At 36.0% G+C, this 13,836-nt stretch overlaps 1 protein-coding gene across 1 annotated transcript in view; it reads left to right on the top strand.

Annotated features, from left to right (window-relative positions):
* LOC132106443 (protein lin-28 homolog B-like) overlaps window positions 1-13,836 on the top strand; it is a 265,393-nt gene that overhangs the window by 156,209 nt on the left and 95,348 nt on the right. The gene's annotated exons all lie outside the window — the stretch shown is intronic.

Below are 13,836 nucleotides of genomic sequence, written 5' to 3'. Positions count from 1 at the left end.
TCCATAGAAGAACCATTTTCCTATAGAATCCTTCAGTGAACAGTTCTTAAAAAGAATCATTTTGTTCTTAGTGTAAAGATCATTTCAAAATTTTAAGAACCTTTTTATCATTTCGATGCAATAGAAGAACCATTTTGGGTTCCTCATAGAACCTTTCAGTGAACAGCTCTTAAAAGAACATAGTGTGAAGAATCTTGTATTACTAAGCACCTTCAAGGGTGAAGTGATGCAGCTTAACACTATTCTGAATAAAGATTCTTTATTGATGGTTCCATGAAGAACCTTTAGCATCCATGAAACCTTCCAAAAGGTTCTTTAAGTGGAAATGTCAGGGTTCTCAAATGACAGGTCTGTCTGTCCTGTGGTTTTTTGTGTGTGTGTTTTGTGTGTGAGCACATGGCTCTGTCTTTGTTGCTGTCTGCCCTGTGCTCCTTTTGTTCTACCCCCTTGTTAGCAATTACCACACCCCCTTGTTAAGTCCTTGTTTATCTGAATGTTCTCACCTGTTCCTCATGTTCTCCGCTCCTTTATTTTGTTCTCCCTGTCCTGCAGGCTGAGCTACTGGTATTCTCCCTGAATCTGCTAAAAATCTAGACCATTGCAGTATGTGAGAGACCTCTCTCACAGAACCCCTGACAGGAAAAAGGTACTTTAGATTAAAACAAACTTCACACCAGGAATATATATAGAAAGAACGGTTTAATGAAACGTTCTTTAGGAACCCAAAATGCTTTTACCTTTGAATCATGGAAAGATTTCATGCATGTTAAACCATTAATGCTAATAAAGAATCTTAATCTTTAAGTGAGGTCGTCACCTTTATTTATATAGTGCTTTGACAAAAAGTGACTTGTTTCAGTGCAGATTCACAGTTATTTATGAAAAATTAATCAAATATCAGGTACATCCAAATTTTGCTATAAAGCAACTTTACAGAATGCAATCGTGTTTCAACTTAAATTCAGTTCAAGATTTATGCAATAGTGCTGTCAAATTCAATATCACGTGGCCAGAAATATAGTTTTTCCCACCAAAGTTTACAGTTTACTGTGTAAAGTTAATCAATCATGAAACCGGTTCAATTCAGTGATAAGCTGAAAATAGTAGTTTAAAGCAGCTCCACAGAAGACAATAGACAATATTGTCGATATTCAGTTCAAGTTTTCTTCTCCTCCGATAGTTTCAGCACAGTCAAATCGTAAATATTACTGAATATAAAGTGTCTTTTAAGAGTGTATGGCCAGATATTTGGTTTGTATTTTTTCCGCCAAAGAAAGCAATTCCAAAAGAAAAAGTGAAATGCTGAAGTTTGAAATATCCATCCTCTTGGAATGCCGCTCATCCAAACAAATGAACAGAGCGGAACTAACTTTTTTTGCTAAAAATACAAAACGTGGCCATTGCCTCTGTCATATGACCTGTTTGGTGGGTTCCTGTGGCTTTCAGATGGGAGTGCGCCTGCCATTCCAAACTCTCCTCTGGAACAACACATTCTGTTTGAAGTACTGATCCCTGCTTCACCTGTGAGATCAATACACTCCCGTTCAAAGCCAGATCGGCTTCATACAGCACCAGATCTTTATTAATTTATAGAAACTTCTTGAAACTTTCTCTAAAGGGAAGCTGGGAAGAAAAAAACACAGAGAAGGAAGAGAACGAGAGGGAGAGAAAAAAAGAAGAAACCAGCATGGACAGGGTGATTAACTCAGAGATGCCTTTGACGGACAGCGAGGTCACATGATCGGCCTGCTGCAGCCCTAAATGAGAATGCGTGGATATTTAAATGAGCCAGCATGTAAACGAGGAGACGTGCGATTGAATCGCATTTGTGCAGGAACTGGAATTTTTGGATCAGAAAAAGCCAGTGTCAAATTAATTGAATTATTTATTGACATTGATGGTTCCATGAAGAACCTTTTAAAATCTATGAAATCTTTCCATTCCACAAAAAGTCCTTCTTTAGATTTTTTTATGTTCTTTGAGGAACCAAAAATGGTTCTATGAAAAAAAAAGAAAAAAAGATTTCCACGGACATTTTACTTTTACATTAAGATTCATTTCTGCAAATTTTCTGTCAATTTATTCATGTAAACACGGCCTGTAATTTTTTTTTTTTTTACATAGACACATGATGTCATTTCAGCATTTGCAGATGATAATCTACAATTCAGAGTTTTTGCCATCATAATGGTAATATGTCTATGTTTTTCTCCACCAGCCAGGAGAAAATTCCCATCTGAATTATCTACTGGTTGGTAATTGAATTTCTGTCCGAATCGCCATCTCTGTGTTAACTTGGAGGAAATGGCCCAAAAGTCATTTTAAAAATCTTTATTTGAACACTACTAAACGCCATAGGGCTGCTCTCTGACATTTTTGCAGGTAATGAGCATTTGGGAATTTCAATACTGGCCTAAATCCTTAAATTATCATTCCCATATGGAATCACTCCTGAAACCATTATTGCTGACCATGATAACCAAGAAATACAGATGACAAGCAGATTTTTACAGACATGCTAACAAACAAGCACAATATGAATAGTGCTTGCAAGAGCATATTTTAATACGATCATATTGAATCCTATAACATTATGAAGTATTACAAATGTTAAAAAATGTTTCTTTATTCTGAAGGATCGTGACACTGAAGACTGGTGTAATGGTGCTGAAAATTCAGCTGCGCATTACAGGAATAAATTACATTTTAAAACATATTCAAATAGAAAAGGGTTATTTTAAATTGTTATAATATTTGACAATCTTATGTTTTTTACTACTTTTCATAAAAAAAAAAAATGCAGACTTGGTGAGCATAATTTTACAGATTTTTATAATTTACTCACTTCACATGCCTTTCTTTTTCTGTGAAACAAACAAGAAAATATATTTAAATGTTCTTCAAAATATCTTTTGTCGTCTTGTGCAGCAGAGAGCGAGTCATACACAGTGTCGGAAAGACATGAGGCTTTTTTGGGTAAATCATCTCTCTAATTTCTCATTTCGGACCCTAATTTTCAGAGCTGTGATTTTTAGAGCCCAATTTGGAAGTACTTTAAGGCTGTGAATGTTTGAGTGTGTGCGAGAGAGAGAAAAGTGTAACTGAGAGAGAGCGAGAGAGAAACCCGTGTGCGTAGTGCTGGAGATCTTCATTTCTTTGTTGTCAGATTTGATGATTTTAGAGAAATTACCATCCCTGCATTCAAAGGAAATCTACCTCACACTTCCATGGCCTGCGGCACGGAGGGAAATAGAAGGTTTGTATTTATTTTTAATTATATCAGTTTATCAGGAGGCGTAACATCAGAGCCACATCTGATTTTATCTCTTCTCTTTCACACCTGAGGGAATATTAATACAAACAGCCATTCCAGCTCTGATCGTTGCCTCACACACTCACACACACACACACCGGCACTTTTATGATATCATTTCATCATCTCTGTCGTTCTCGCAAATAAAAACAAACCGCAAGATCTGTGTTTATATTTGGAGCTTATAAAACACACTGATGTAAACAAAACAGCACACAGCGCGAACACACACCTCAAGACAGAATGTGTGTGTGTGCAAAGGAAAGAAAAACCACTGATGAGATCTCTTTAGTATCTCACTAGTTGTTGCTCCGCAACATCAATGAGTTTTATAGAGGGCAAACTGATACTTGAAATTAAAACACCTGCTTCTCAGATATTTCTCCTGAGAATATCACCTCATCTCACATGCATCAAGTGTTGCTCCTTGACAGTAATGAGATTTCATGGAGAGCAAATGAAGACTCGCAATCTCCAACTTCTCAGACGTTTCTCCTAAAACCACAGTAATCTCACGTGCATCTCCTCCAGAGTTTCAAAAGAGATTTCAGCAATGTCTCAAAGTTCATTATGAACTCAAACATTTCTTGTCAAGGTAAATCACAAGATTGTAATAGCTCATACTCGTATGTCTGTTAGGAGAAGCATCTGAGACAAAGTTCAAAGTTGAGCCCTTAAAGTCTCCTGAGTTATAAAAGAGCAACCTCTGTGCAATAACACTTTCCTGTGGGTGCTTTTCAAGGTTTGCTACATTCAGTATTCTGGATGGCCACAACACCCACAATCCCTTGCTGCAGAGGATCCCTGTGAAGACGATTTTCCCAAATGAGATAAAGGTGACCTCTGTGTCAAACGCTCGCTCTTTCTCTCTCTGTCTCCAGCTTCAGTGTATAAAATAACGTATGCACAGAGACACAGTGTCTTTATGTCTGTTACAGCAGTGCATTCACATGCTAGCAGTGTCTCTCTCTCTTTCTCTCTCTCATCACTTTCATCTCTGTGGCCATGTATTGCTTTTCCACAGACTTGAGAGTTCCACAAACTAGAACATAACTGACTGCTTCTCCATAAACTGCCCACAAACAAATATGGCACACTGTGCCCTGTTAAAGCAAAAAACAGCATATGCTGGTTAGGTTTTAAAGCATGGCAGCTGGTTTGAGTTGGTTTAAGCTTGTCTTTAATTGACCATGAGCTGGTTTAAGCTGGTTATGAGCTAGTCCTGAGGATGAGTTAGTAGAATAGATAGATAGATAGATAGATAGATAGATAGATAGATAGATAGATAGATAGATAGATAGATAGATAGATAGATAGATAGATAGATGATATGTATGTTAGTTTGTTAGGTTTGTGTCTGCTGAAGTTGTTTTTGGCCTCACAACATGATCCTGTAGCAGAAGTTTTTCTCAACACATCAAGAAAAAATCCAGCGATTTGATTTCTGGGTAAAATTCACCTTTAAAGCCCCAGCGTCTGTCTGTCTTTCCGTCCGTCTGTCTGTCTGTCTGATGAAGGCCCTCTTGGCTCACTCCAGTGCTCCCAGAATGCCGAGCGCAGTGACACAGCTTTGCTATTCCACACGTCGCCGATGCTTCTTGGCTTTTTCTTGGTTTTCCCCGCGGCGCTTTTCTGGGGGGCGGTGGAACGGGGCAAAGAGCGTGAACCGGCGTGTGTTTGTGTCTGTGGGGAGAGCGGGTGACATTTAGAAGCTGCTTGGGGTTTCGTCCCGTTAATATCCAAACTAATTAGCCTCAAAACACAGCGGTGTGGAAATCGCTATCCAGCCTAGCAGCTAAAGCACTATCGTACAGACTAGCACACCCTTACAAACTCCACAAGAACCACAGTCCACAGAATTTGTGTGTGTGCGCGCGCTTCAATTACAAATGTCAGAGAGAGATGGTAATTATAACTTCTCAGCTGGTATATCAGTCAAGCCGCTGACACCCTCTCTCTGGCCTGTCTGCTGTGCGGTGAGGGACGATTGTCATGATGTTTTGACAGGCTGGTCAGAGATGCAGTCCCTGCGGTTTCACAATTATGCAGCAGATCTCAGCTCACACCCCACCGCCAGCAGACGCAGGCCAAGAATCTCAACACAGCTCACACTCCTTCCCTTCTCCTGCCTTCTCCACCCGTGGCCTCTGCTCACTTGATCAGTTTAGCAATTTTCTCATCTGTCTTTTATTGTTTCTTTCACACTGTTCTGTTTCACACAATCTCTTTCATATTTATCACCCACTCGCTTTTTCATAATTCTGTCTGAGCCTCTTTAGATGTGCATTTTATACAATTTAAGGTGAATTAAGTTTGCCTATCTATCTATCTATCTATCTATCTATCTATCTATCTATCTATCTATCTATCGCTCAGAATTCTTTTAAAAATAAAACTAATAAATTTAATTAACAAAAATATTTTCATATAAATAATCTATTATATATTAGATGAATTAGATGAATACTCTCTCTCTTAGAAAATAACTTGAACAGAAAATTAAAAAATATTTCCTTTGCAACTAAACTGAAATAAGTTGAAGTACTAAAATAAACTGAAATAAATTGTTTTAGAAACTGATATATATATATATATATATAAAACAAAAATATTAAATATTAAATCATTATATAAAATATTACATACTGTATAAAAAATATAAAATAGTAAATAATTAGACAAAATATTAAATAATTATATTTGAAAAGAATGACACAAATTAGAAACTAAATGACTAAACTATTAAACTAAAATTAGAATGAAATGAAAATATAAAATAGTATTAAAAGTCACACTAAAATGTCTACAAAATATAAATTATTTGATTTTATAGAAACGTTGCATTAGCATATTTTTTTAAGCAAAATATTTCACAAGAAAGCAGTTGGTTAGGTTTTTCAGTCTTAAGTCAGTATTTGACAAGCAGAAGAAACTTTTAAGTGTTATGACAGACCACTGTATATAATAATATTAAAACCAGAAGAAATGACAGGTTAATGGGAATATTATTGAAGACATGGAAGCACAAAGCTTAAAATATGATTGGTTAGAAATCAGCAAACTCAGTCACTGGAAACTGAGGGGAACTGAATTCATGCATGCACTAAAAACGATTGTGAGAGGAGCTGTAAAAACAGCTCAAAAAAATGAAACTAAAACTAAAAGAAACCTCCTGCCGAGTTTGAGTGCTGATGACACTTGCTTTGATATTTTGTTAATTAATGCAATGATATCCAAACATTTTAACTGTAAAATCACAGCTGTGTTCTTGAGTAAAAACATCTACACTTCTGAAGTTTAACAACAGCCAGAGAAGCCGCTTCTGCTGAGACGTTCCTCTATGTGCTGTATTAAGCATAGATGGTTATGAAGGCAGATGCCCTACGAACAGAAGTGTGTGTGTATATGTGTGTGTGTGTGTGTGTGTGTGTGTGTGTATGTGTGTGTTTTAGAGGGTGGGGGAAGAAAGCGAGAGACAGTGAAAGAGAGAGCAGGGTAGAACCTTGCCTCAAGCAAAAGCCACTGAACAGTTAAGAACTTCCTGTTTCACTTCAGGCTACGAAGAAAACGCTAACCACACATGATGGAATGATGGCCTTTCATCCATCTGAAGAAAAGAGTGAGAGAAAGAGATGGAGCCGGCAGAAGAGAGATGTTCTAAGACAGATCTTATTTTCTTGCTGTCTGTGTCAATTAGTCCGGCGTCTTTGTGTTAAGCGCAGGTAACTGTTTAAACGCCTCAGCGCAGAGTTTGGACTCAATCTGTCCGGCTCGCTTTGGGTGGTTTGAGAGAGACGGAGGAGAACAAAAGTCATGTCGACCTGCGCAGCGCCGCAGCTGATCACAGACGTTCATATGACTGCATGCGGTTTGGGTTTTGGTTTGATTGATTACTGGATGACGATCATTTTCCAAATACTAGAGACTCTGGCTGTATCAGTCTATTGTGAATAAATTTAGCCACTAGCAAAGGCCTTGATTCACTGAGCACTGGGACACTGATGATTCTGTTATGGTTGCACAACACAGATCATACAGTACATCTTAACTGGTAAGCTGTTAAAAGCACAATATGCACTTATATAAATACACACTACCATTCAAAAGTATGGGGTCTGTATGAGTTATTATTTATTTATGTTTTGAAAGAAGTCTCTGATGCTCATCAAGGTTACAATTATTTGTGCAAATATACAGAACAGTTACAAAACAGTATTATTGTGAAATATTACATTTGAAAATAATGCTGTATATAGAAGATCATTTATTCCTCAGATGCGCAGCTGTATTTTCAGCATCATTCCTCCCGTCTTCAGTGTCACATGATCCTTCAGAAATCATTACCATATGCTGATTTGCTGCTCAAGAAATATTTCATTCATTATTATCAGTCAGCATTTCTTTGAAATAGAAACAATATAAATCTCTTTACTCCCACTTTAGATCAATTTAATCCATCTTTGCTGAATAAAATTTAGTGTGGCATATATATACTTTAACATACATAAATACACACACAAAAAACTTTAATTTTCCTCTAAAGACTCTAACTAAAACTAAAACTCGTGCAGGTATTAAAAATGTGGGCAACTATTATGGATTTTTTTATTTTTTGCAAAAAAACAAAACAAAAACAATTTTCTTAAAGCAACAATTCATCCAAAACGAAAATGTATTTTTATTTTTCATTTCATTGATTTTCCCCTCATGTAATATATTTCTCCAGCCAAACACAAAATGATTTTTTTTTACTGCTTTCAGTAGTTATAATGAAGGGGGGCTGAAGTTTTCATGCATCAAAAAGGACTCAAAAGCACCATAAACATAAAGTAAATGTAGTTCCAAATAACTTATTAGATTATCAGAAAACTGTCTGAAATGAATTATGTTATTCACTGATAATCTTTCTCTCCAGTGAGCCAGATTTGAATCAGTTCAATTCGTGAACAAATCATTCAGACTCCTTTTTTGAATTGGACCAACTGATTAACAAAAAATATTTGACAAAAAAAAAGATTTATCCATGATCTAGTACAGATGTTAAAATTTATAGCCAACAAATGTTGGTCTGTTCCTCCCTTTAAAGATTCCTGCATGACTGGGAATATGGTACATGAGTCACATAAACCATTTATGATTATTGCTGCTTTTGCATCTTTTTGATGTCTGAAAGCTTTAATACACATTCATTGTAAATGCATGAAAAACAGCCATCTTGTTCCCCTTTAGTATTTTGCAAAAGAAAAAAATATAATAGAAATCACTTACACTGACATGCGAGTGAGTAAATGATGACTAAATGTTCATTTGGGGTGAACTGTTGCTTTAATTTAGCATTAACCAGTTGTGAAGGGTTATGATGCGCTATGCTTTAAGCAGTCGTGTAATACGTGTTTGTCTGTATGGCCTCTAATAAAGCAGCAGCTGATATCTGAGTCCAGACCCTACGATAGCTGTTCACTTGCATTTCAGAAGCTTAATGTTTAGCCATTAGTGCAGCGCTTTGATGTGTCAAACAGGTTAACAGGTACATTTTCTGCTTCATGAAACACACACACACACAGTGGTTAAAGGCAGATGCTTAGAAGTGCAAATTGGCCGTGTCTGTGTCTCTGATCAGCAGATTGCGCGAGTGTGTGTGTTTGCCGTGTATTTCCCAGTGATGCTGTGACAGGGTTTTTACACGACGCCTCCAACCCGGCTCAGGGACGAGTTTCAGGCACTACATGCAACCTCTGCCACACTCTATTTCATTTAAAGGTGCTGTATGTCATTTTTTGACTGTATTAAGCATAAAAACACAGACTAGGATACATGTTAAGTTCACATTGTTCCCCAAAAAACAATCCGACAGCCTGTTTTTCTACTATACATGTTATGTGTCTGAATGTCTGTTTTTGTTTTGGTGTGTGTGACTCCGCCCACTGCCAGTTTGCCCAATAGTATTTCAACAACCCGTGTTGCCAGTTGGTGGAAAACAAACCGTATTGCAGCAATGGAAGCCAGCTAACAAACTGGGTCAAAGGTCACAAATTCTACACAACCTAAAAAGCCTCAGCATACATCTAAAAAGCTCTATGACCAGAGGAATATTAAAACGGGCATAAATCCCTTCATCAGCTTACATTGTGTGATTTGTCGCTTACCATTATCAAATGCACTCGTTTCACCTCAATCTGGCGACCAATGTTCTACATGTTTTATAGTATTGAAGATCCTTCCTTCAATGTAAGTCATTGGTATATTTTCACTTGCTTTATCGTCCACCAGATGGAAACATAGCAGAATCACAAAAAAATAATAATATTGCATTCAAAACACGCTGCATAATTTTGAGGCATCAGTCAAGTCTGTAGGACAAATTAAGTTTAAAGTCAACATGAATCATTAACACTGGCTTCATTGAATTCCTGCACACATGTTCCAGGTCTTATCGGAAATTATTCATCAGTGCAGCTTATTTTAAAGAAAAAGGTATTTGTAACGTTAAATCACAATATAATAACTTGCTCTTCTTCTGAATTAGGTCTTTTACTGTTTCACTCACAATAAAGGAATGAGTCCTAAATGACAGTTCATGTGGTTCTCATGAACAAGCCTAAGGTCCTATAAGGTCCCACTGCTATAGTTCTTAGATACATTGTATCAGTGGGTGTGTCTAAGTGAGGCTCCTCCCTCTCAGCATACAGTGTGCTGGTGGGTGTGTCTAAGTGAGGCTTAGCTCAGCTTTACAGTGTGCTGGTGGGCGGTGCCAGATCAGGCTCAGGCTCCTCCCTCTCCCCGACAGCAGTGTCAGGTTTCATTATGTGTTTTTTTTGGTGCGGTGGCGAATCCTCCCACTCGACACACACAATCGCCCACAGTCAGGCTGAGCGTGTTGTATGTGTGTGTGATGTCAGTGCCAAAGGCGACTACTGCTCATGGGCCAATCTACCCAACCTGTCAGTCCACATCTGTCTCCCACACACACGCACACAGCGATTCTGCCTGAAGCGTCTGGGCGGACACATGGAAAGTGGATTTTTGTACAACACTTGGCAATATTAGCAGACTCAAGACTGGTCATGTGTTTGTGTGTGTGTGTGTTTTGGGTTGCATCTGAATTGGCAATATGAGCTAAAAGTACATATGTGTGAGTATTTCACTTACCTGCTTCCCTTAAAGCTTAAATGTGCCATTTTTTGCTATTAAATACTTTGTTGTGCTTCAGGTTAATATGCAGAAAATGCCAGTGGTATGAGATTATTTATTTTGTTGGCCAGTAAATTGTAAATACATTCATATTATTTACTAAAGACATTAGAGACCTACTAAAATTGACAAATTAACTCTCTCTGTATAGATCAATATATTTATTTTTTGGATCAGGGTAGTCAAGTATTATCTCCTCATGTTTAAACATTGATGTGAACAATCCATCATTGTCAGTGTTTACAAGTTAATGTATTAAAAATAGGTATTACAAAAATATTTTAAAAATCTAAATTTATATAAAAATATATGAATGTAAAGTACATTATTAAAAACATACTCCTTTTATCCCATAAACTGATTAAAACAGTTTTAGGATGTATATATATAATTTTTGAATATTTTAAAGTAAAAAATAAACTAATAAATACATTTAAAAATACTTTTAAAAGTAAAAAAAAATTATAAGTAATATTCAAATATTCGTTCAAATATTATATATATTTTTTAACAAATATGTGGTTTACTAAGGTAATCTACTTGATATTATTTTTATAGCCAATAAACCAAGAGCTGAATATAATTCAAATAAAATAAAGTATTAAATATATTTCTAAATATTATGTCTAAATATTATCTATAAAATATTTAAAATATTATATTATTTAAAATATAGATATATAAAAAATTAAATGATACATACATTTAAAATAAAGTTAAGACTTTTTTTTCTTCCGGCCAAGAAACTAAGGATTAAATAACACCAAAATAAAATTAAAGGATTAAAAAAAAAATGTAAATATGGATACATATTTTTAAAATATGAAACATTTAAAATAAACTAATACATACATTTAAAAATAATTTAAAGTGTTTCACTTTAAAAAGTCTTATTTTTTTCCTGCCCATAAATTAAGGATTGCATTTTAATAATGCACACTGTTGAAAACTGGAACTCTCATTACCAGAAGGTAAGGACACACACACACACAGCGCATTAATTTAAGCCAAGAGTCTACCTGAGTTTAACTACTCACCACCAGTCATTCCCAAAACTACAGCTCGACCTCATTGCCCCAGGATATATATCCCACACACATACACACTCAGGAGAGCAGCTCCTCTCACACTCCCATTAATTAACCACATTAACATACAAGCACAATGACCCAGTCAAATGACCCGGGGCGAGAGCCGTTCAACTTCATTAAATGTGAAGCCGTCACCCTCCGCGGTCTCTCAGCAGCGCTATCATCTCATTTTCACCGCCACATAACTTCACACGTCACTCAGTGTGAGACATAAACAGGCCAGCTAATTAGAAGAGGTTTAATAATGACCCGCAATAAACCAAAGACTCTTCATAAGTTTCTAAAGAGCTGACACTGGTTTATTGTATGTTTTTTTGGTTTGTTTCAGTTCTCCGCCTCCCTGACCTTCATATCACATGCCTGAAGGCGATTCAGAGCACTTTAAACTGATTTCAAAGCAAGAAAGAAAACAACTAAATTTGTAGTTGAACTCTGATAGTTTTCGTGCACTGTCAGAAAGACGCTCGTCCAACATCTTCCTCACATCTGAACATTTACACATAACTGAAACTCCAGCATGACGTGTCATTATTAGTACTGCAATTCTGTATGAAAACTAAAAACATGATGCAGTGTCAACATTAATAAGTGGCACTGCAATTTTAGCCCAAAAAATACATGCTAAACAAAGAAAGTAACTAGTCCAAATGATGTTAGCTTGTGTCAGCTGTGTGCAATGTCATAATTCAGAGCAGATGAGTAAAAAAAATCAAATTGTCATTAATGTAATGGGGGAAAAAAGATTTATTATTACATTTTTTCACAGATTTCTAGTGTAACCAAACAGGATATTTTTTAACGCTGTAATACAGAAATGAAAATGAGAGCTTTTCATTACAAAAATAAGAATTTAATGCATTTAATTGTCATGAAAATAATATCAGTGCGAAAAAACTGAATTGTCCTGCAAATAGGCCTCATTTTCTTTACACAAAATTCTTATTGCTTCATTTGATTTTTTTGGGTGAACTGTGACCCAGAGATCTATAAGATTCACCTAAAATATACAGGAAACTTTAAGAATATGCAGAAGTTTGGGCATCATAAGATTTTAATGTGTTTGAAAGAAGTCTTTTCTGCTCACCAAGGCTGCATTTATTCGGTCACAAATGCTGTAAAATTGTGAAATATTATTGTAATTTGAAACAAATGTTTTCTTTTGTAATATATTTTAAAATGCAATTAATTTCTGATTCATTACTCCAGTCTTTACATGATCCTTCAGAAATTATTCTAATATGCTGATTTGATGCTCATGAAACATGTAGTATTATCAATGTTGAATACAGTCGCTTTTAATTTTTTTCAGGATTTTCTGTTTATTTATTTATTACGATTTGCTGATATTTATGGCTAAAAGTGAGATGAAATTCTAATAGCTTGTAATGTAAATCAAGGAGATCATTATAAGGGTATAGCAGATACTTACATTAAATGATGTAAATATGAGTTGTCAATCTGTATCTCCCAATAATATGTCTTAAGAAGATGATATTTAGATTAATGAAAAACAAATAAACGTGCCTCAAAAGCCTGATGATCATATTTGATGTTTACATTTAAACAAGTTGCTTCAGTCCATTAAGTGTTCAATTGAAATATTACTAACAATATAAAAGTTATTCCTATGTTTACTTTATAAAATTTTCACATGAAGACACGTGAACCACAATCTAAAAGGCATGAATTATTAGGAACGTATACTTGCTAAAAAGTGTAAACTGTCAATCAGATGACAAAAGGCTTGTAATAGATTGCGTACAGCAGGTTTTTCAGCAAAGAATTGATCATGTGGATCATTTAGAGGCCTTTGTGATGTGTGCATCAAATATAGGCTTTATAGGGTTAATATTTTTGTGGAACCCGTGATGCATTCTAGATTATAAATGCCTTTACTGTCACTTTTGATCAATTTAAGAAATGCATTATTTGATTTCTAGCACTCGGTCAATTAAAAACAGTGTGTGTATGTGTATTAGTAAGGCAGTTTGATGCATCTGTTAGTGGTCACTGCAGCGGCCGTTAACCCTAACCATATGATTACCGCACAGTCATGACACACACTCACACACACTGAGTTTTGGAGTGGTCTGCTGTGGTCACTGCCCGTTTCCTGCCCCCCAGCTCTGTTCCCAGGGTTCCTTGGGGCAACCTGTCTGGCAAATTACCTGCTGAGCCATAATGAGCTGCCAAGAGCCAAACACACACACACAAGCACACATTATTTTCTCAATCCTCACA

Source organism: Carassius carassius, chromosome 27, assembly GCF_963082965.1.
Source record: "Carassius carassius chromosome 27, fCarCar2.1, whole genome shotgun sequence".
In the NCBI taxonomy this organism is placed as follows: Eukaryota; Metazoa; Chordata; class Actinopteri; order Cypriniformes; family Cyprinidae; genus Carassius; species Carassius carassius.
The sequence above is the reverse complement of the archived record's forward strand: the minus strand, read 5'-3'. Positions and strand labels throughout refer to the sequence as shown.